At 38.4% G+C, this 25,000-nt stretch overlaps 1 pseudogene; it reads left to right on the plus strand.

Moving 5' to 3' along the window:
* The first annotated feature begins 24,206 nt into the window (after positions 1-24,206).
* The window catches only part of LOC148735406 (uncharacterized), a 1,078-nt pseudogene continuing 284 nt past the window's right edge, over positions 24,207-25,000 (plus strand).

The following is a 25,000-nucleotide window of genomic DNA, read 5'->3' on the forward strand; positions in this document are numbered from 1 at the left end:
TTACTATACTCCTTTAGCAGTGAGTTAAGTTCACCATTATCATCGTCTTGACGTACGGAGTTGACTTGAGTAAGTACTTTTAGCTTAAAACTAGACTCTCGTCCTAAAAGTGATTCAGCGTTACCTTCGATAACATAAACACTGGGCGGCCTTCAAGGTAGATCTTAAGTGAAAATGGGCTTTTTGTTTTTCATGTCAGAGACATGGTACAGGTTCCCAAATTCTCCATCGCTTTCTTCAAAATCATCACCCTTCAATGACATTTATTCCAGTGTCAGTCATCTGTGGGGTGGCCTGTCTCTTCCTACATGCTCTCTGTGTAGGTCCAATTATGCCACAATGAAAACAGCGTTCTTTCATGAAGGGACACTGGTGTGAGTTATGCGACCCTAAACAGCGGTAGCAAGGTTTAGACTTGTTACTGTCCTTACCCCGGAAACCCTCGGCCTTAGGTGGTGGTGGCTTGGATGTGGCTTGTTCTTCCCCAGTCTTGACAGTGTCGAGTTTATTGACTGGGGTGTCTGGCCCTTGTTCTCCCTGAAGCACCTGAACATCTTTATTAGCCTGCCCAATGGCCAAACACTTTTGAACCGCAAGATCAAAAGAAAGGTCGGCAAGTTTTACTTTCAACAACTCCGTAATCATATTCAAGTCGCGGATACCTGAAACTAATCGGTCACGAAGGTGCTCGGTTTGCATGGCCTCTCCAAACTTGTATTCTGTGGCCAAGTGCCTTGGAGTGGCTACATAATGACTAACTGACTCACTGGAATTCCCGGCTTGGTTCTTGAACTCATACCCCGCAACCAGCGCTGATCTTTCAGGTTTCAGTTCCCGCATTCGCTCTACGATGATCTTATAGGTAATGGCGTCATCTTTCAGTTGTGCGGGGGCCACTAAATCCTTCGCCAATTGGTAAGTTTCCGCCAGAAGGTTCATCAAAAGTACGGCCTTCATCGTTTTAGGTTCCTGAATTCCATTTGCAAGAAAGTAAAATCCAGTTGTTCGGTGTAGGACTCTCAATCCGCCGGCCACCACAAACTTTGTCACTTTGCCGATGGCTTGACTCATGTTAGCGCTCGGTGCTTCATCCAGCATTTCCCGTCCTGTCCGTCCCTTATGGATGTGATTTGTATGACCCACTCCTTTTAACCGCTTGTGCTTGATCAAAGGAATCCCATCCTCGTCACCAATTGTAGTGTATTCCGAATACAAGGCCAGGAACACAGTAAACCAGATCAAGATGGCAGTAAGAACTGTTTTTTAATTGACCGGAAAACCTCATGTACAATACCAAAGATGGAAAACAGGTCTCGTGACACTAGCTTCAACGTAGAACAGGGAACCCAAAAAATAGGGAAAATCTAACAGTAGGGGAGGTGGGGGGAAAGCGTTCTCGCGCGAGCCAATCGCGCGGTTCAGGCGGTTCAGGTGTCAACGTGTTAAGAAAGGTTACTAAAAATCACTGACTCGTGTAATTATCGCACGTTTGTATGCAAAGACTTTATATGCAAAACATTACATTTCAACTAATCATTCTTTCCATGCACCAAGGCAACTGAACTTAAGATGACGATACGAATAACTGTAATAACTCAAATTCTAGCCTGTAGCTAAAAGGATGCCTTTGACTCTTTCTCTCAAATGAAATGCAGAAGCTTGGTTATACCACTGGAAAATTTTGACTGACAGAAGCTCGCTTACTGAAGACTGAAAGAGAGAAAAACAAACAAAGAATCATTGCCTTGCTCAGCTGAGATGGAAATTATGTTTTAAAATCTTTATAACCTTCTCCTTTCTCCTTGAGAATTCTTCAAAGAACAGCACCACAAATACTCCGCAATCATAGCTGTTTTCTTCTTGAGGTACCTAAGGGTTAAAGAATACTATTGTCTATCTCATTGTCTTTTTAAATATTACCATCATTACTACAGTGGTCTCTAGACAGGATTTTCATATAAAGGCTATCAATAGGGATGAATTTTAATGCAACAAAACGCAAGATAAGGCCAAAGATAATACAGCTAAGATCTCCCCCAGGGATGAAACCTATTATAAATGTTTCTCACACCTCTGGAATTTCAGTCTGAAAATTGTTATTGGGTTGCTTTAACTGATTTCAGTAGACAAGAATTACTCTTTGTAGAATTACTAATAAGTTTCTATTTTATGAACCAGATATCTATAGTTGGATTTTGTTCTGCTAACAAAATCAATTCTTCACAGTAAATGACAAAAAGACAGGCTGTATAACCAAACATTCACCACCATCATAATACTATCCAATTTTTCAATACTTCAGTCAGCCTCAGTACATGCTAGTGTTTTCTACCTACAATTATATACTTAAAGGATCCCTTCCAACCACAATACCCTGTGCACCTGTGTTATTGTTTCGATGCCGGCAGCGTGATTCGCAAATGGCATGACGTGACGAAAGTTCAAGAGATCGGCGTCAACTGCGCCAAAAATGGAAGAAATGGAACATGAGACAAGCAGGAATGTCGATGTTAAAGGTCCATCAACACCCGCAAATGTATACAATTCGCCTGTTGCACCATATGGCCGAAGAAATTAACGAGGAATCCATCGCATCAACATCTCACATTGTCCATTTGCCTTTGGCGATCGTGAATTGAGTGGTAAGCTCAATACTAAATTTTCCGCGTGAAAGTATAAGACCACAAATCCTTTTGTCGAAATTCATCAATTTATAATAGAAATATATTCTCCTGTCACGGACCTGTTCCTGTAAGAATTCATGTAGCCACAAAAAGACGGCTAAAACTCCTGGCTGTCCATACAAAAATGCGTAGATGAAATGCTCAATGAAATAAAATCGATGCAGTTTGGATTATGCAAAGAACATCCAAGCAGATATCAGTGACTCTCCAGCACACTCTGCTGAACCTGACCCTGGTCCTAATCGAGATGATGTTCCTCAATGGTGTGATTGTCCAGTTTGTAGACCAATGCCTCTAGATTTGGAGAATGTTTGTTGTAGAAAGAGAACTTGTGTTGCTTCGCACACTATGTATCAAAACATCCTCCTTGACCGGGAGGCATTGACGTCAGCTATATCCGAGCAAGTTTCGATATACTGGCCGAAGAACCAGATTATTCTACCAATTCCTTTAAAAAGGCAGCCTACAGACAGTACTGTTTATGGAACTATGGGAAACTGGGAAAGGGAAACCGATGAGTTTTCCCTTCATGCATTGTTCTTACAATAAGGAGATGCTATCCTGCTCCAGATGGCATTTATATGGAATATAGGCAATCCTAGTTGCTGAATAAGCATTTTTTTTATTTATTGTTCTTGATGAACTGTTGTAATTTTGAAAAATTTTTGTAAAGTGTACCACAATAGTAAGCTCCGAGTAACTGTTATTCCTCTTGTTGACGTTCAAAATGTCTGTAATTTTTTTAACTGTTGGTTTGCGAAAAAAAAGAAGATTTCCCCTTTCTCTTGCCCAAGTTTATGAATGAGAGTTGTTAGACAAAGGCCAACTATGATTTATAATAATTTTATGGTGATAACTTCACGAAAAAAAATGGATTTTTGAGAAAAGTTTCGGTCTATTTTTACACATATACTTATTTCGAATTATGGGTTAGCCAAGGGTAAGAACATTTTATTATAGTTTACATATTGTGCTAAAGAATACCTGTTTTTGAAAGTTCCTCAACCATGTTGAACTAGTTGTAAGAATATTCTAAAGCTAGTTCATAAAGCAATGATTAAATCATCCTCTGAATTCTTGAACATTACAATTGTTACCACATGGGTTTACTAAAATTTCTGTATCTGCTGTTTGAATCTTGACAATCTTGCAGCAACCAAATCTCTGGTAGTTTTTATCTTGATTTTAGGCTAGAGATCTACTTCATGTCAAAAGGTAAATGCAATTACCATAAACTCAGAACACATCCAATTTAATTCTTATAATTACACATCAGCCTATTTCCCCAAATAATATTACTCCTCAAAACACTTTGATTTCATGTTAAAAATAACAATATTGTGATACAATTTTCCTTAGGAAATCTTCCGATAATTTCACAAACAACCATCAGTGGACTCATCACTTGAACCTGGATCAGCACTAGGAACAAAAGACAAAACAAAGCTTGAACATTTTTTGTTATAGACGTAAATGTAATTATGAGGGACATCTCGAACGTGAAAAAACATTGTGTTTAATGCACTTATCAATGGAGTAAAAGATCAAGACCTAGAACCAAAATATGATTCTAAATTTACCAAAAGGACGTAAAGACAGCAGAGTGACAATAACTCTCAAAAAAGAAACAACAACTTTGAGTTTAGATTTACAAGACATGTTTCGGCATTCTCAAGTCATCTTCAGTTGCAAATGAGCATTTAACTGTTGTACATTTGAATTTAAATTAAGGTACGTTACAAACTACGTGTCAGGGCTTACGTTACATTTGAATGTTAAAAACGCGAACGATATAAATAGCGCGTGCTTGACTAGATCAAAAAATAAATAGATAAATCAATCCTTAATCAGCAATTGATTAAGGATAGGCAATTGAAACATCTAGAATTGTCTCTTTCCTTTTAATTATGTTGTTCCTTGGTCTTTTAATTTATTTTTATTATTATTACATTTATTATTTTTTTATTTATCTATTTATTTTTTGATCTAGTCAAGCACGCGCTATTTACATCGTTCGCGTTTTTAACATTCAAATGTAACGTAAGCCCTGACACGTAGTTTGTAACGTACCTTAATTTAAATTCAAATGTACAATAGTTAAATGCTCATTTGCAACTGAGGATGACATGAGAATGTCGAAACATGTCTTGTAAATTTAAACTCAAAGTTGTTGTTTCTTTTTTGAGATTCTAAATTTGCAGTAAAATAAAATCAATTAATAGACAGGTAAATACCTCATACTATCATACACAAAGGGATCTCCACTGAAACTCACAAATTGAGGATTGAGGGCGGACATGCTCTGCACAAGTGACACTACACACACTGACATTTCTCAAGCAAGAGAATCATGGGTCTAACCCAACAGATACCCCAGTTATATCGATGCTGAGGGGAAAATACAGATAACAATGTTAAAAAATTACAATACAGTGTACTATTTTATTTTTTCGCTAGACCGATTATGTGTATGATTTAGTATGATTGTATATTTGATTAATGTTTTTGAACATTGCCTGGGAAGGATGTAGTGTATTGATTTCCATAACAACCGCCTCACACCATATGCTGTACAATAGTTACGTTGTGTGACAATTGCATGCTGTAAAACTACTATTCCTGAGTATCTGTAAAATTGTACTATATAAGTAGATTTTGTTATAATCCTTTTGTTTAGCCTCTAATTTCGCCCATTTCCTTAGGCACTGGATACCAGTCACTTTTAAATCTGACTTCGCATTGAAGTCGGCGGTGATCTTTTCAAAAACTTCTTTTTTTTGTACTTTTTCCATTACAAAGGACGATTTGTTTTCCTTCCAGCATCATATTAACATTTGCACGTGGCGGTCCTCCCATCTGTCTAGATTTTCTGCTTTTAACAGAAGGTTAAAAAGTGTTTAGAGACCAATAGGGCATAAGATTAACCTCAAACTTATATTAAGTTAAGCTCAAGTGGAAACCATTCATGATACCTGGCCCACAAAAGCTTACAAGTTTATATCATAAGCACAAACTTAACTAATTTAAGACTTGCTTTAACAATGTGTAATAAATGAAACAGAGTTTGTTTTGGTGCTCGAAGTGATATCGATGCAAGCTTGAATGGTTGGGCTTCACTATACATACTTCATGAACCCTGTTTATGAAATGAAGACTAACCACCGACGATCCCCAGGTGACAATCTGTCGCCGACACATCGACTTTGCCAAATTTCGAAAAAACCCATGGCTTTAGAGAATCCGCGAAAATGCAGTTTACAGCAGAAAAACATCTATTCACAGAAACAAGTAAACAAACCACCTACTATTCAGTAAAATCAACTAAAAATGTAATTTTCACCTACCTTCACTTCTATCTTTAGCCACCATTTTGTTTTGACTGCTCAAAAAGCAATCAAACCCAAATGGATACTGTGAAATGGTACGCTTGCTGACCGGGAAAAGTGGATCGCCTCAAACGACCACCCACTTTCTCCGGAACTTTCTGAACAGAATGGTGCGTACCATTTGATATTCCACCTGGAATTTCCGGTTTTTCCGTGTAAATAGTAAGCACCCCTGGTCACCAGGCAGCAAATGGAATCCACCCCAAAGAGGCAGAAGCAGGATGAGAGTCAGCTAAGAGACCAGCAGAGCAGTCCAAAGTCAGTCGAGAAATGTGATACAGGTTTGCGTAGTTGTGTTTTAAACCCAGAAATAGTAATTATTACCCTTCTAATTAGTTGAGATCAACTCTGAATGGTATTCAGTGAACAATTACCTCATAATTTTAAACTGAGCTAACTTAAACACCCTGCAACCTTAAATTCAAACTTATTTCCTTTGAATTAATTATTCGTTTTCGATTCCATTTCTACTTTTTTTTTTTGCTTCGACCAAATATAAGGTCCCATGTACCTTAAGCTATGTCTTCCGTATGTAACCATGTTGTATCTTGGTAAGGAGAAATCGTCTGCATTCCGACGATTGTACCTACTTATGCCGCAACTAAAAAGTTCAGAAATATATGGTGGGACTAAATTAGTCTTAACTTTATACATAAATATAGCCATGTCCCGGAGTATGCGATTACATAACGTTGGAAGTCTTGCTTTATCTAGAAGTGCTTCATAAGTGCTAGCCCTGTCACAGTAAATAGCCCTCAATGCACGCTCCTGCAGCCTTTCAAGCTTTCTCTCGTCTGATGAGCGACAATGGTGCCATACTATATGACAATATGTAACTTGGGGTAAAATAAAAGCTTTAAAAATTCTTAATTTAGCTTCAGTAGGCATTAAATTCCTAAACCTCATAAGTACTGCTACTTTCCTTGCCCCCTTAGTACAGACATTATTGATATGCTTTGTAAAGTTCAAGTCATCATCAATTGCCACTCCCAAAAGATCAATCCTGGAACTTGATTTTATGTTAATGTCCTTTATATTTAGGTTCATTCTCTTTTTCTTGTGTCTTGGTCCAAGACTCATAGCTTGAAATTTATCTTGGTTACACTTGAGTAGGTTTTGTTGATACCATTCAGAGGTACGGGTTCCCTCATCGTTCAGGATTGTTTCTACATCCTCAATCTTCTCTCCAGCAGAGTACATCAGATGGTCATCAGCGTACATAGCAAGCCTGCCCGCATGAATATTCTGGACAAGATCGTTCTGGAAGATGTTCCAATGTGAACCTCAACTCTGAGATCCATTCTTGAAATATGGCCAAATTATGGCTATGACCAAACACATTTTTTATGACATCCACATATTGCATCTTCCCATGTGTACCAGTTCCAGCTTTCTTTATTGGTTTCACTTTACATGAATTCTTTCTTGCAGTCTGATGGCATGCAACTCTTTACATTCACTGAGAGGTATCAGTCATGGAAGGATTACCTCAACAAGATGAAGGTCACTGGGCAGATTCTTTGATGCTGTATGCTCTAGCAAACATCTGTCAAACCGAAATATGGGTGCATGATTTGACTAACGCCTACACTAGTAGTATTATCTGCCCAAACCAGAATATCCATCACAGATGTGAGTTAAGGCTGGTGCATGACCATCATTTGGCCAGTCTTCAGCCTAGCAAGGGTTAAGAAAACCCCATTTGGACCAGAGATGTAATAAATATGCTGCTTTTCTCGGTAGTCATTTGAAACTGTGGATGTAGATGATTGCATGAGGGCACAGAAGGCGTGATGAGACATTTTGTACAAACTAGGACAATTACAACTTTCATATCATTGTACAAGCCATGAACAAGATGATGTCAAGAGCAAAATATTTCATATTTTACCATGTAACTGCGGCTAAATCTGATATTCACGCATACTACCGCATAAATTATGTAATAAATGGGAAGATTTAGGACCTCCCCTGGGATGCGAATTAAGTCGCTGAAAGAATTTACGCTCATGGACCTTATTACCAAAAGTTGTGGCTAAATATCACCACTAGAATAACATCCTTTCATCCCAGTCACCAAGTAAATCTCAGAACGGTTCCTGAACATGACACAGGGAGTGAGGTATAAAGAGAGGGAGGAAGGGAGGGAAGGAGAGAAGAAAAGAAAGAGTGTACGGAATGAAAGGTAGGTATAGAGTAAATCTAATCTACTCTTGTCCTTTATGCAGAGGATGCTCACCCCAGACCTTCAACTTGAGAGGAAATGCAATCCACACGACTGAGTCATGGTGCACCGACTAATTCTAAAGGTATCTTACCCAAATAACCTTTTAATTCCCTTGACGTTAAATTTCAGAGGAACTGGAAGCTACCAGGCTCACCAATTGATCCTTATTTTGCAAAAATGCCTCAAACTCTTTGTTCAACGTTCCTCCTTTGGTCGCATTTGAGAAAAACCTAATTATAGTAACTTATGACGAGTGTTTATCACTAGAAAATGTAATTTGTGACATCCTTGTTGAAGATGGTTGTCGGGTCATACGCTAATGAGGAGATCAGAATATATAATGAGTTTTGAAAGCTTTCTAAGCAACTTTTCTTAACAAAAGTTCTTTACCCCCTACTGCAAACCTCTCGTTGCCAAAGCCTGACCATCCTTAAGGCCAACCATTTGCTATCGCGTAATACCAAAAATATAAATCACCTTTTGCCATATTTGTTCAACTTTTGCCAGATCTCTGAAGCTTGCTTTTTAACTTTCTCCTTTCCCTTTCCCATTATTATTCTCAGCTTTAAAGGCTGGAAAACCATCAGACGACGAGTTGGAGGAGCTGTCTCAGCAACTTGCAGAAAAATGGGGGACATTGGGAAGACGCCTGGGCTTCAACCACACCGCAATGAAAAACTTTGATCAAAATAATAGGACGCAGGAAGATAAGGCTTTCAGTATGTTAATGGATTGGAAACTAAACAAAGGCGAGGATGCCACTTGCACAGTTTTGTATGATGCCTTGTGTCACAAATTGGTGGGATGTAAACTTCTAGTGGAAGGAACTCTAACATACAAACTAATAATATTATGGAGAACATCTTTAGCAACATGGCTACTAATCTCAACTTCAGAGTCAGCTAACATGGCAGAGAGAGATGCAACAACAGTTACATCGTGGGTTGATCTTGAAATAATATTAGCTGAAGGAATGTTGTTCAGACTGGTATTATGTCTACCTAAGTTCCTCTCAGCTAGACTACAAAGGCTCCAGTTCACTATGGCTAGTTTCATCACTTGTAAATATGTAAACAGTATATCTACCATTTTGGATCTTGGCTGGCTACCTATCCTGGAGCTAAGGGACTACTCACTACTAAAGACTATATTTAAAGCACTGTATTCTGATAACTGGCCCTCCCATTTAAATTTGCAAGTCGTTAAACCCGTTAAGCATCTCCGTTCCAGTGTTGCTCCAAGGCTTTATGTTCCATTTGTACGGGCACCTTTCAGCATTCAGCAACCACGATTTTTAACAAATTGCCAGCAAATATAAGGAATTGCACAGATTTTAAAGAATACTGCAGGCTCTGCAAGGCGTTCTTGAAGGCGCGTGCTTTGTCTTCCTTGTAAAAATATAGAAACAACCACCTCCACCAACCAATATATTCTGCATATTTACTTTCATGTATAGTTTTTATTACAATTTAGTTAGTCATTATAAATTAGTTTTAATATTAAATTTTAGTATCGTAGGCCTTCACAGATGAAGAGCCACACCTTTTTATGTGGATATACTGTGAATAAACCGTTATTATTATTATTATTATTATTATTATTATTATTATTATTATTGTGTAGCTTCCCTGAAAGTGTTCAGTTCTTTCTAAAACAGATTGAGCATTTCTTGTGATCTTCCACAGTCCATCTCGATTCAATGTTGTAGTCAATCTGTGATCTTTACCAGTTGGATTGTCCCATTTCCCAGCCATTATCAGTGAGATTGCCTGGTCATTTTCTAGTGTTTTACTTCCCTATTTGTGTTTGTTATGTAGCTTATGTAGTACACAACCTCCAATGTACTGTAACCCTGACTTCTCTTTATCAGATAATTTCGTCAATGGTTCACATGCGTGAGGTTCTGCTTTTTCTTTGCAGTGTGGCCACTTTTGAACAAAGTAATGTAGCAGAGTTACAAAATGGCTCGAAGCATGCAAGACTATGCTAGCGTAAAAGGCTGCATAAAACCTCTCTGCATTTCCAGACTTTGTCAATTGAATATACAGCCCCTGAATTTTAGGGAATTTAGGCGTTGAAGATTGCAAAGTGTTACAGTTGTAGGACCATATCTTGTCTCTGTTTGCCTTTGGATAAATTTTTTTGTCTCCAAGTTTCACTTTAGCATTGGCAACGATGCTTGCATACATTTCCACAGTTAATAGATCTCGATTTTCTGGTTCGTCTGTCTCAGTTTCTTCTGTTTTATCTTTGTGTTTAACAGTGATGTGATGTTTCAGTCTGCTCTTACTCTTGCATTTCTTTGGACAATGAGGGAAAGTGACGCTCAGTGGTTGAACCTGCAAAACCAAAGTCACGATCAATATCACATGCTACTTAGGCTCAAAGATCATCTTAAAGTCAACAGTTGATAAAATAACGTTTAGGCAAGAAATGGTTTATAAATAGAGCCCGAAATAAGAGTGATTGATCGAAAGCATGATATCGAAAGCAGGATGTCGAAAGCTAGTCTGTTCGATCTTCATGTTCAATCCTCCTTTTTGACACTTTTAGGCTATATTTTAACCATAAAAACAGATTCTAAAGCTTACATCAGCAGCTGCTTCTCTAAAGTGCTCATCAAGGTCTTCTTCTAAAAACTCCTAAAATTGCCTCTAATTCATCTCCAAACAAGAACATGTCATCCCACGCGTCCGCCATGTTGTTTTTAGATGCATGGTCAATGTCACGTGACGGTGCATCTCAACCTCAAAACTCAAATAGGCCGGTCCTTTGAAGTTCGCTGGCTTTTATAACCATTCCCCTTGATTAACTATGTTCTCAGCTTTTCCATGAAAGTACAGTAATTTTCAACTTGAAAATTGCTAAAGAAAAAGCAATGCAAAAACCAAGCCCTAGTCCTCAAATTCAAGTACTCTCAAGGCATTTAATTTTTATTTTTAAATTCAGCCATCTTCAAGGACTTTCAAGGCTTTTAAAAACCCTGAGTGGGTAATGTATTTGCCTTTAACTGCAAGAAGGGAAGTTTTTATCGATTATTGGTAGCGAGTCATAGTTTGTTGCCGAATGTTTACCTAAGGGGAGTTAATTGTGAGAAATAGTAGATTGAACCACTATTCTACATCTACATTTTATTAAAATCTATCAAAGGGAAGGCCCATCACCAATAGACTATGTAATAATAAAATAGATAACATTAAGAAAAGGGTTTATCTATGTACAATATTTTTAAAAAGATTAATCATTAATTGAGATAAATAAATATATAAAATAAAGTAAATGAATATTCCAATTCAAATATTTCTATTAATTGCTATTTTAAAATTCTTCGAACTTTTTGTCTAGAAAATAATTTGGTAATGTATTCCAGTCTCTAATTGTTGTACAGTAATAGGCATTTTTATATGCCTCTGTATTGGGTTGAAGTTCAATAAACTTGTCTCAATGATTATGTCGTAAATTCCTTTCTTCCTCTTCACATAGGGTGGGACCTCCATGTCAACTTCCCTGTATTACTGTTCAGTAGTTCATGTTGTTTTTAATAGAAAAATCCCTGAAACCACTGCAACTATATCTGAACTCAGTTGAAATTTACAATAGTTTGATGCGTGTGACTCCTATAAAAACGAATGGGTTTATTACAAGAAAACATTGATAAATACCGACTTGCTCCATACTTCAATTTAATTATCTTTTGATTTACCCTCACAGAACAATTCAGCAAATACTTCTTCTCATGTTGTGTAACTTTATTTAATCTTACCCTCTTCGTATTGAGCTTACAAACATTCTTTGTAACTCTTCTAACCTTCACATAACAATGTAGCCAAGAGGACTTCGGTATGCATGCTTGGACGAATACACTCATAAACAAATTCCTTCAGTTTTCTGCCCTTTCTTCTGAGACGTTTCAGAGTACCTTCTGGCATTCTACTGGGTTCTCGATCACTCCTAAATACACGGTTATGTTTACATGTAAACATAATACGAGACAGCTCGTTTTGCTTCATATTTCTTGATAGAAGGTTCACTCGTAAATAATCGCTTGTAAATTGATCTCTCGTAAAGTTCGTGGACCGACCCGTTCTCAAAACGCTCCATAAGTTTTAGTGTGAGTGTACTGCAAACGGTTTGTGACTTTATAATTATATTGAGCGTAATAGCCATCGAATTTCTTTCACATACGGAATTGTCCACGAAGGATTCTGCTAGTATTTCTGGCTTTAAACATAAAGTTACTTCATTCCTTGGTAATACTTAGAATTTTTAGATTTGATTAAATGTAATACTTAGATATCAAACTCTATGCTATAACTGTTTTTTAATATCATATCTTACTGGGGAGCATCCCTCGTATGGTGTCTAGGACGCTTTTGGATGCTGCCTCTCCATCATCATTATTTATTTATTCTGTCTATGTGTTTATGTCTATGTATTTATTTATGCATCTATTTAGTAATTTAATTTAATCTAGATTTGGAGAAACTGTAATAAATGATAAATGAAGGCAGGTATTGCTTTAAACCATGCGCTCTAGAGTTCATTCTACGCACATGCATACACTTCACTTATGCGCTGTAGTGGAACTGCGTTTTGTGACTGAAAGCAAAAAAAAATAAGCTGAATTTATACTACAGGCGTTTCCTTCGGAAAGCCTGTGCTATATATAAAGGAGCTGAGGCATATTCAGTTGGAATGACAACAGTAAAAGAAAGATATTTCGAACTGCTGATGAATCAGAATACCAGGGATTTGAGGAATGTTTTTATCAAATGTTTCATTTGATAAAATTAAGTATAAAAAATGCCTGTCTACATACTGACATTTTTCTTAAAAAAAAATTGTTTTCTGCACATGTCTTATTGGTTAATTTTAATCACATTTCAAGAACAAAGTTCTACATGAACAGCACTACAACCCCGAACAAAATGTATTAACACAATTTTTCACAGCCATCTAATGGTGTCATTTCTGCCTGATTTTTGTCTCAACATTTTTATCCACAATGTTCTGGACCATTCGAGTTGCTACTCTGTCCCTTCGTATGTCCTCTCCTTGGTTTTCTGCAATTCCTGCAAATTGGTGTTCTCCCCTGTTTTCCAATAGCTTCTGAATTTAGCATCATTGCTTAAATTCAACATCTGTCGAGGGTAGACTACAGACCTCAGGGGATGTTCATCAATACATTAAAACAAGTAGTGGAGAAACACAATCTCGTTTTGGAAGGTATTATTGATTAACAGACCTGAAACAACTTAGTGTAAAGGCCTTCAAGTTTCTCCATGACACCCAGAACAGGCGAGAGGACATAGAGCCGTTTCTCTTGCTTTAAAATTACTGCATTACGCTTTAGAAAGTTCAGTGTCTTCCTTCTAGAGCCACAAGATGTTGTCTACCCAAACTAGGCAATGTTTCAAAGATCAACTAGATTTTTTTCTTTTTTTTAATTAATGAATGACACAAATTGATTGGACAACAAGTCAGCCTGAAAATATTTTTACACAACACTTTACTCCTAAGTTTAAGACCATTGTCGACTTTTTTAAGTCGTGCACAAAGTAAATAACTTGTGGACTAGTGTTATTGACCCAAGGCAACCATTTGCATTAAAATGTCAAAAGCTAACTTTGGAGCAAAGAGAGTGGAGGGGCTGTCAAAAAACTTTTCCTGAAACTATGGCCAGACTTCTTTTAAGCTTTGATGCTTGAAAGTTGACAGAATTTCCTTCAGTTCAGTTTCGCCTTGCATACGAGGTTGGAAAGGGAGAATGCATTTGATGCCAGCCAAAGAAAATGTCTTGCTAGGTCTAATCTCTTTTGTTTAATCTTCCTTTTCATTTCAATCCTTGACAAATACCCTGTTTATGAATGTACTTTCACAGTTAGTTAAGGTGCCACACTGAAGTTCGTTTACAAAATGGGTTCTCCAACATTACAGGTTGTGGAGTGCGACACCACTTTAAGTTCAAACCCTCAGGCAACAAAGGTGGATGTTCCTGTAATGCCTTTGTGCCAGTGAGTCCTCCAAAAGTTCCAGACAACTACAACTACAATGACATAGGAAGTAATCTTACTGTGCTATACCAGGGTACAAGTAGTAGTGACTGGATGGACAGTTTCTCCTCTAAGAGTGATGCCTCCCCTGTGCCACCACCGCCACCACCATCGCCTAACCCTAACCCACACAACAACCACCAAAGAAGTGACAAAAATTTGTCAAAAAACACCACCTCTAAGACAGAGGAAAGAGGCCCTCTCCCTCTCATTAACTTACAAAGACATCTTCAGCAAAGAAGCCCACTAGTGAAATAACCACTACATGTTTAGCAAAGAGGCCCTCTGGTGAACTAACAACAATCTCTTCAGTGGAAACAGCAGGTCAGCCTGTGTCAGTCAGTTGGGACAAAACACAGCCTCAACGCTCCCCAGATAGGGAGGTAGTCCCATACACTATGGCATGCCAAACCAAACCTCTGAGTACTGGGACGTTGTGAAAATACGCTATGAACGAGTCGGAAGTTCCCAATGAACTAAAATAGTTCCTGCAAAGTGTTGCTATTTTCCATTCCCAAACACTCACTCACGTGTCAAAGCATGTATGTGTCAGAATCAACAATCACAAAGAGCTTGGAAAGGATATGCAGTAAGTGAGTTTTATACTTCTTCATTCCTTCATTTTTAAAAGAAAAAACCAAAGAAAACAAAATGAACACTAAGGCCTTCTGTTGACGATGGCACAAACCTGAATCTCCCTTCAAATGTTCAGGCTTCCTGGGCAGATGCAAGAGCCACAGGGAGAACCTGTAATGCAGACTCTTTGTACAGCACTCCTTGATTGAGTCATATTTGGATTATCCAAGGGTAGGAGTGTGTGGTTTTTGATAAATACTCTGTGGACATAGACAGCAACGGAATGCCAGGTGAGCTCTCGCACAACAGAGAGCTCACCTGTACTAAGGCACCAGAAAAAGAAACCCAGTACAGTGGTCTAATCTGTTTTTTTCTTTTTAAACAGGTTGAGAGAGGTAACTATCTCATCATGCCTCCTCGCTTCTGTACCTGCTGAAGTACATATACCACCAACAAGCTCCAGATTTCAGAAACGCAGAAGTCATTCAACAGCTGTGCACAATAGCCACTCTCCTTCAGAGGCAAGGAGAGCTTCAGCGGCCAAAAAACACAATAGGAACTGATGGCCCTCAATTGTTGGATTTCATGATAAGCTTTCTCTTTGTTTTAACTATAACCCACACTAAAAAGAGCAGAAGACCAAGAATGGAGCCCAGTGCGACACCACACTTGATGTTGAATAAGATGAATTTAGTCCCTTAAACTGAAAAAATCTTGTCCATTGCTGAGATAGTCTTGAGGCCAATTGAATGCAACACTATGATTACTATTGTGAAGAAGCTTACCAAGTAAAATTTGATGGTTAACCGTGTCAAAGGCCTCAGACAAATCAATACATATACCCACTGCTATCTCATTATTATCAATAACAGAAGAAATTTCGTCTTATAAAAGAGCTAACGCATATTCAGTTGGAATGACGCGAATGAAAGGCAGAGGCATAAGGCTTTTCAACAGTCATTGAAGTGCACAAGGTCTATATTTGTCTGGTTGGTAACCAGTCCTGTCACTACAAAGTACTTTCCCTACTCGTTTGATTGCTACCCACCACAGTCTGGTTGCTATCATGATGAAGTCCGATTGCTACCACAGGAAATTACCAACAGAAAACATCAATGAAAGTTAGTGACAAGCCACAAAGATTTATCAAAGAAAATTTCTTTAGGATTTTAGGGTATGTTTTCAGCAATTATTTCACAGTACAAATGATCAAGACAAAGATCCATTCCCAACCAAAGTGCTCACTAGTTTCCATATCAAGTCCATTTCTACCAACTTGACTCTGATGAATCTATTTCTACCTAGCAAAACCAGTATAAAAAGGTGTATTTGGGAGTTGTCACTTAGCTTTATCATTTCTAACTTGCCAAAGATCAGAATACCTTACATTGAGAAGTTGATCAACATGCAATTATCCAAGTACCTGACGACAATACTACAACCGCTAACCTACAAATCCAGACATAAACTACAATCCACTGAAGACTTCATTAACGCTACCAAGACTGTTCAGATACCTGACGACTACAAACTAGTGTCATTTGATGTGAAATCACTGTTCACAAGTATTCCACTTCAATTGGCATTACAATGCACTGAAACTGCAATCCGACAATCTACTGAACCACTACCGCTACCGACAGACGACATTATGCACTTGCTAAACATTTGCCTAACGTCTAATTACTTTCAGTACAACGGTAAACACTACAAACAGTTACACGGCACTGCCATGGGGTCTCCAGTTTCTGTTGTTATAGCAGAAAATGTGATGCAGAACATCGAGGAACACGCCCTTTCGACTTGCCAACAAACGATACCGCTTTGGTTACGTTACGTTGACGACACATTCACCGCCATTCGACATGACGAAATTGACGCATTCCACCACCACCTTAATGAACAAAACACTGACATACAGTTTACCAGAGAAGTCGAAGAAAATGACAAACTTCCTTTTCTAGACTGCCTGGCAGGCCACAACGACAACTCATTACAGACGACAGTTTACAGGAAACCGACACACACCGACAGATTACTAGACAAGTCATCCTACAACCCTACATCACACAAAGCCACAACTATCAGAACTCTAACACGACGCGCACAACTAGTATGCGACTCGACAGACAGCTTATCCGACGAGAACAAATACCTTCACTGTGTTTTTACGAAGAACAACTACAACGACCTCATCCGACGAAACATTCACCGATCCACTACCACTACCGAAACAAACGACACAGCAACCCCTACGACTACAGCAACCATACCGTACATAAAAGGCATGTCTGAAAACATCTCGCGCATCTTACTACCCTTCAATATCCGCGTCGCCCACAAACCCATCACCACATTACGTCAGTTACTAACCAACGTTAAAGACAAAGACAAACCGAGGAACAGACAGGGAACGATTTATAAGATCAATTGTTTCGACTGCCAAGCCTCCTACATCGGTGAGACTGGCAGAAACCTCACAACAAGACTGACTGAACACAGACAGGCGACGAGGAAAGGTGATGTCAGCAATCACATTGCTGAACACCATCGACTTACCAACCGCAACATTGACTGGGACTCTGCACAATGCCTAACCTACAGCACTGACTATTTTCAACGACTGACTCTGGAAAGCTGGTTTACTAACTTAGAACAGACTCCCCTAAACAGATGTCAACAACTACCCGCTCCATACAAACGACTCATTCACGACATAAACATCACAAACGACCGAAAAAGAACAACCTAACTTTACCGACAAATCGAAACAGACCAATCACGACCGACTTACGTCACTTGAGTCTTACAGCCAATAACATCACGGCAAAACCAACTGATCATTTCACACGAACTGGAATAAGAACATTCTACTGACAACAATCATTCACTTGACTCTGATGATGACTTCCGCACAGGTTGTTGAAACGTCAGTCACTACCACCGACAACAGTCCTTCTCAGGACTACACTCACCTGGACGATCAGACTACACCTCCACATGTTACCCCCGGGTTCAAACCATTCATTGCATTATGCAATTCTCTATTGTTTTCATGAGATCAAATACCTCCATGACAAGTCGTTTGCTCGCATCTTCTTTTGAAATACATCCTTTTCACAAAAAAACTGAACGAATGAGCTAAAGAATCAAATGGTTCAGTTGTCCAACAAAAATAAAGATGTGAGAACGAAAACCACCAGACTCAGCTGCTGCCCCTACCAGTTCTCATGAATCCAGCATCCAGATCAGAAACAACTCCAAGATAAACACACAAACAAAAAAAGGTTTATTTAAGAGCCAACACACCAATAAAATCAATGACCTACAAATCGTGCATTCAGTGGGATAGTTTCCCATGTTATGTCGAGGCACTAAAAATACATAGGTAATAGCAAAGGGACTCCGGCCTAGTGGTTGTCAGTTTTAACAAATGTTGACATTCAGCCATTTTCTATTCCCTGCAGCTTCACAAAGTTATACAAGAGAACGCTACAGCAAATGGGGTTGTGCCAAACTCCTCTACAACCCAAGCTCTGATTCACATGATTCACCGATGGGCACAAGCGACTGACGGAAACGGCGCCACCGTAAGAGCCACACTATATGATTATAGGAAGGCTTTTGATCTTATAGATTGTGACATTTTAGTTAGGAAGCTGACCGTCTTGGAGATACCCAAAAAGATAATTAATTGGATCATAGATTTTTTATCGGGCCGTTTTCAGCGAATTAAACTTGCAAAGGGTTGTTTTTCCAAGTGGGAGTCAGTTCCAACTGGCGTCCCACAAGGAACAAAACTAGGGCTGCGGTTATTTCTTGCGCTTATTAATGATCTTGAAGTAAGTAGTGGCATAAATGCCGAAATGTGGAAATATGTTGATGACACTACGACCTCAGAAGTCGTCATCAAAGGAAAGGCAAGTATTTTGCAAAGGATAGCTGACCGTGTAATGGAATGGTCCTCTAAAAATAAGTACAACTGAACAATGATAAATGTAAAGAGCTTCTAATTACTTTCAGTAAACAAAAGCAGGAGTTTCCTCCAATTATAGTTAATGGGAAAGGTGTGGAGACCGTAAAGTCTGCAAAACTCCTTGGGGTCACCATAAGTGATGACCTGTCATCTTCGCGAGGTTATAAACAAGGCCTCTAAACGTTTGTATTTTTTGGTGCACCTGTGAATTAGTCTTATTCTATTGCACTTCCATTTGATCTGTACTTAGTTATGCAGAACCGGCGTTCTATTGCTCGCTGCCATTGTATCTCAAGACAGAACTGGAGCGTGTCCAGAAAAGGGCACTGGCTATTATTTTCCTGGGGATAGACTACAGCGATGCTTTAGTCAGCACTAAACTACCAAGCATTGAACGTTACAATGAAAATATTTGTAAGAAGACCTTTAATTCTATTTTAAATGATAAGAGTAACCGGTTAAGAAATCTTTTACCCTCAGCCCATAAGTCGTCTTACCATCTAAGACGATGCAGGCGTTCTGAAACATCAAGGTGGAAAACAAATAGGTTCCGGGACACATTTTTAATGAAATCTTGTATTAAGCATGATATTATATAAATATAGTTTTATTAATTTTAATAACAGGCACGACTTCCCAGCCAATTTGAAAATTGACATTCAAGAACTTTTAGAAAAGGTAGATAAGGAGATTTAAGGTACGTTCAGTGGATATCAATTGCCTGCTTAGTAACATCATTCTGACAAAGAAATAAAGTACCAAACTCAGTTAGAAACAAAAGTGCTCATCGCCCAGATATAAAGACTGACAGATTTAAGAATGTTTTTGTAAATAGGTTTATTTTCTAATATATTATTTTTCTATCTTTCTATTATAGTACGTCTTATGTATTTTTAGACTCCTAAGTGCTGATGTAACTTAAGATACGTCTTTTTACCTTAGGACAAATAAAGATTGATAGATTAAAATGGGCGAAACTAAAATATGGCAAAGTTTGAACAAACCAGATTGCGAATTTGGTTGCCACAGTTTAGATGGATCAATGAGTCATTTCTCTGCTTTCTACGAACACACCTCCAGAACCAGAAATTCATGCGGTTGAGCAAAGAAACACACAAAGGCACAGGACAAGAGTTGTACCAAGGAAGTGAAAAAGAAACCAAAGTTGTCAATGTTCAAAACTCGGACATGAATGGCATTGCTGTGAATGACCAGTACAGAAGTTAATGTCCACCTGGAACAACATCTTCAATTTAACGATGGTGGCTGCCTTCATTTTGGAGAAATTGGGAGGCTGCAATCATCAGCAGCTGACCTTTCATCACGAACTGGCAAGATTACTTATCACTGGATACAAAGGCTATAAGCACCCTTCCAGTTCTGGGTATCAAGCTGTTAGAACTGGCACTAACAAGGAGAATTTTAAAGGACACCATCTAGGCAAATCCAAGTCAAGGAAATGAGCTTGTGCAATGTGCATGAAGACTAGAAGAAAGCACCATGATGGCCATACCTTTAAAACTAACTTTGTGTGCAAACAGTGCAGCATGCCTCTTGAAAAATGCACAGCAATAACGCTTGTTTCGTTGAATGGCATGCTTACAATTTAATCACCACTAAAAGTGAACTGTGCCTATTCTTGCTATTCATAACTCCATGTGAATTCTTCCCCTAGAATACTCGATTTTTAGCAAACAAAAGTTCCATGCATTTCGGCGTCTTCACTGATGAACCGTTTGGTATGATTATGACAACAAGTCCAAAAATGATAATTTCACTCCTGGCATCTGAAAGGTCAAAATACAATTTAGAATCCATTCCTTGTAACTGGATAGCATAAGAAATTGCTGTTTTCCCAGCATATTATGAGGTATCATGATGTCAGCAATGGCACAGATTTGAATCATGCTGGCAAAGTCTTTTTCATGAGCCATCCCAGATTAATTCAGTAATTTTTTTCTTGTTGAATTTCAAGGTTAACCAGTTAGTGTGAATTTCTGATAAATAAATAGGTGTAATATGAGGGTAATTTCATTGTAAATAACTATAACAAAAACTTATGGCCTTGTCCATAAGCATCATTATAACAGCATGAGGAACTCATTTTCAATTTTGGAGTTTTTTTTTAGAAAACTTTGGGCCTGATTTACAACAACAACTGGAGCAAGTAATATTAAGGATATAGTCAGTACATGTCGGGTTTGATTGCAATAATACAGGAGAGACATTAAAATCTTCTGCTATTTTGACTATGGTGTGTTTTAGTTGAGGCAGCCCATTTTCTCTGGATCTCAGGGGGTGTCTGGGAATTAGGGTCTAACACTCATTGGGTTCATTATGAAAGGATGCAAAATGTGTGGAAAAGAAAGAACCCTGCAAACCCACTTCAAAAGCCAAAGTATTTTATGGATTACAATCAACACATGGGTGGAGTTGATTGCACTGATCAACTCCTTGAAACCTTAAAAGTTGATAGAAAAAGTATGAAATTTTGTAACGAACTTAACATACACCAAATGCAGCTGTTGTGCCTGAATAGCTTTCTGCTGTACAAAAGGGAATGGATGAAGTCTTCTTGCATCTTTCCTCTTTACAGAAAATACTCTGGAGATTCCCAAAGAGGAGCCCATTACCAGGGTTGCCACTCATTAGAACCCAAAAAATTCCCTGACTTTTCCCTGACCTCAAAACATTTTTCACCGACCTTGAATTAAATTCATTATCAAACAGGCCAAATCCACTTTTACATTTCTCCATCGCTTTTAAGCTTTCTATCTGATTTGCTACACTTGATCGACTACTTCACAAACCTTTGTGGAACAGTCAAAACAAAATTCCCTGACTTTTCACTGACTTTGATGAGAACTAAGATTTTCCCTGACCTTGAAAAATTTTTGTTTTTCCCTCACTTTTCCCTGACCGTGGCAACCCTGATTACTCACTTGTCAGAAGTGCATTCCATTGCTCCCATTCCACGAACAGAGAAGAAGGAGAAACCCCAGAAGAGCTGCAGGATTTGCACAAAACAGAAAATCCCACAGAAATCAAGAGACCACTGCCCAACCTGTGCCGGCAATCCAGGACTAAGCCATCATCCTTGTTATGAAAAATACCACACAGAGTACAATTGTTAACTGATTTTGTTTTTTTTGAAAAATGCACAAATAATGTGTAGAATGATGAATGTTTGTTGTATATTTGATCTCCGTAGCTTAAAACTATTTAAAAGATTAAATATATCTTTCAATTTCAATCTTTGTAAAATCAAAAATATCTTCATACTGCAGTTTCTCAGTTAAAAGGTGCACTCAGTTATATGACGCACCCCAAACTTAGCACCTTAGTCAAGCCAAGCTCCCAAACTGAAAATTACACGAAAATACTTGGTTGTAAGATGCAACAAATGGTCAAGAGTTAACAAAAGGTGTGATGGATCTAAGAAAGTTTCCCGGTTGCTCTGGTGGTGGAAGCAAATAGCAAAAACTCCCACCAAAAGTCCTATTCAAAGGTGTTCGACAGCTGAACATCAACACGCCACCAGGGATACAAGTTTCAGTGCACAAAAAAGGGCAGACGGACAAAGAAAGTAGGCTATCTCCACATTGTTTATTCAGAGAAGGAACTTTTCAAGTGAATGACAGACATGATTCTAGGAATTTGAAACAAGGTTCAAATGATTGTTTTGTTGTCATGGATATCATGTTGCCAAGCATTTGCTGTTAAGTGTAAGAACATATGCAAATTTACATTTATTTGCTCTTTTATCAAAGTTCATTAGTGTTCTAAAAGCAGTGTTCCTCTTAAATTCATAGGAATAAAGGATTGGATTCACACAATCTTTGCTACACCTCAGACCAAAAAGCTTTTGGTGGTCATTTAAATTAATTAAAGTAAATGAGTTTTTAAGGGCGTGCCCACGAGAAAAGTGGGCAGGGGGTGTTAAACCTCAATTCGCCGATTTGGCTCAAACTTTGCACAACTGCTCAGTATCTTGAGTTAACAAATGTTTTAAAATAATAGGTCCAAATATTTAATTCCCTAAGAGATATAGGGTCCCCCTGGGAAAACCCCATTTCCTGCATTCTTTGCATAATTAATTAGCTAACTTTGCATTCCTGCTGTGACAAACTGAAAATCCTTCTGCAAATTCAATCAACTGGGTTGTATTTTATATCTATCAGACTTCTAGAAAATTTTTGGCCAATTTATTTCATAGCTTGTGCTGACATGAAATTTACATCTGCCTTCTGCTTTTTAGTCTATACCATCAAAATTCTGTACACCACATTTTTGTTTTATTAACTTAAAATAACTGGAAATTTACAAGATATTTCCCAGAGAGTATCGTTTAAACATGAACGAGGAAACAATACTTGAATAGCGCAAGTTGAGCCACTTTTGAGGAATTTTTTCGGAGCCATATTTGGATTATTCTTGAGGAAATGCAGAAGTTGATGATGAACATCAAGGGCACTCGTAGTTGAACTTTCTGACAAAAGAAATATAGGAAGAAAGTTGATAGTACAAACATGTCTTTGTGGTGCCTCAGTTGCAACTTTTGACTTTATATCATTTGTTAGATAACTAGCCATTATGTAAACAATGACCAGATTTGCTTTGTTGCCTTGTTGAAATATTAAACGCAGACAGAGCTCTCGGAAAGACCCACCAAAATGATTGGTCTTTTATGACGCGATACTTATCGACTTGCATGATAGGTGTTGGTAGCAAATTGATAATTTGATGCCCTAAAAGCTGATGCTAATCGAGAGGAAAATCCCCCTTTGGTCAGATCACGCCTGGAACGTTGTTCAGCGGTCAACTGAGATTCATTTAGCATGTTGTGGCCAAAAGTTGTAACTGAGGCACCACAAAGACATGTATGTAATATCAAGTTTCTTCCTAGATTTCTTTTGTCAGAAAGTTCGACTACATGCAGCCTTGATGTTCATCAACTGCTGCATTTCCTCAAAAATGATCCAACTATGGCTGTGAGAAAAGTTCTCAAAAATGGCTCAACTTGTCCTATTCAAATATTCTCTCCTTGTTCATGCTTAAACGATACTCTCTGGGAGATTTCTTGGAAATTTCCAGTTATTTTAAGTTAATAAAACAAAGATGTGGTGTACGGAATTTTGATGATATAGACTAAAAAGCAGGAGGCAGATGTAAATTCAACTTTGTCATTGGTCTAAGTAGCTAAGTCATGCGAGGTAAAGCTCTTGAAACTAGAGCATTCAGTTCGAGTATTGCTTTCAGAGCATTAAGTTGTGGAATTTTCTTCTCCAACTGCAGCTTAAATTTATGGCAGAAAACACTTTAGAAGACAACCTTCTCAGAGATGTGGATATTTCCATTGAAGACAACTTGGAAGGGATGGTGACAGGAAGCAAGAGTTTGACGGTGTCGAGTGAGAATGCTAATGGCTCAGCTCACTTCAGTGAACAAAACGATGAAAGCCATGAGTGAATCACTCCATGGCTCAGGGGAAACACCAACCACCAAACCAGCACACTCTGCCAAACGAGGTCGCAAGACCAATAATGGTTCTCATGATTCGCTCAGTGATTCCGCAGTCAGATGCAGACCAGCTTTTGGAATCAAACAAGTGCCAAAAAATCCAGGATGGCAACAAAGAAGAAGATACCTTGCTCGACGAGATCGTACACAGTCAATGAGACTGAGAAGATTGATGCCAAAATCTCGGAGAAACTCACAAAAGTCATCGAAAACCGTTGGCTTAATAAACTCAGCAACGGACAATTAGAGGAGAAAATGGAGTAGTATCTCCAACCAGCCAACTGTGATAATTTTATCACTCCTAAAGTCAACCCCAAAATAAGGGAACGACTTGATTGCCAAACACGTGGGTGAGACCTTAAGCTATCGACACTTCAGTCAACTTCCACTAAGATGGGATACATCTGCACAAAAGCTACCCAACTTTTGTTGCAAGCCCGAAGGGAAAACAAGTCTCTTGACATTGAGCAGTTGATAAGAGTGCATACTGACGCTCTAGGGCTTTAAGGCCATATCTTGTTCCAGATATCACAGCGCCGAGACACCATTAGACCTAATCTAAACAAAGAGTATGCTAC

This window comes from Stylophora pistillata, chromosome 3, assembly GCF_964205215.1.
Source record: "Stylophora pistillata chromosome 3, jaStyPist1.2, whole genome shotgun sequence".
NCBI lineage: Eukaryota > Metazoa > Cnidaria > Anthozoa > Scleractinia > Pocilloporidae > Stylophora > Stylophora pistillata.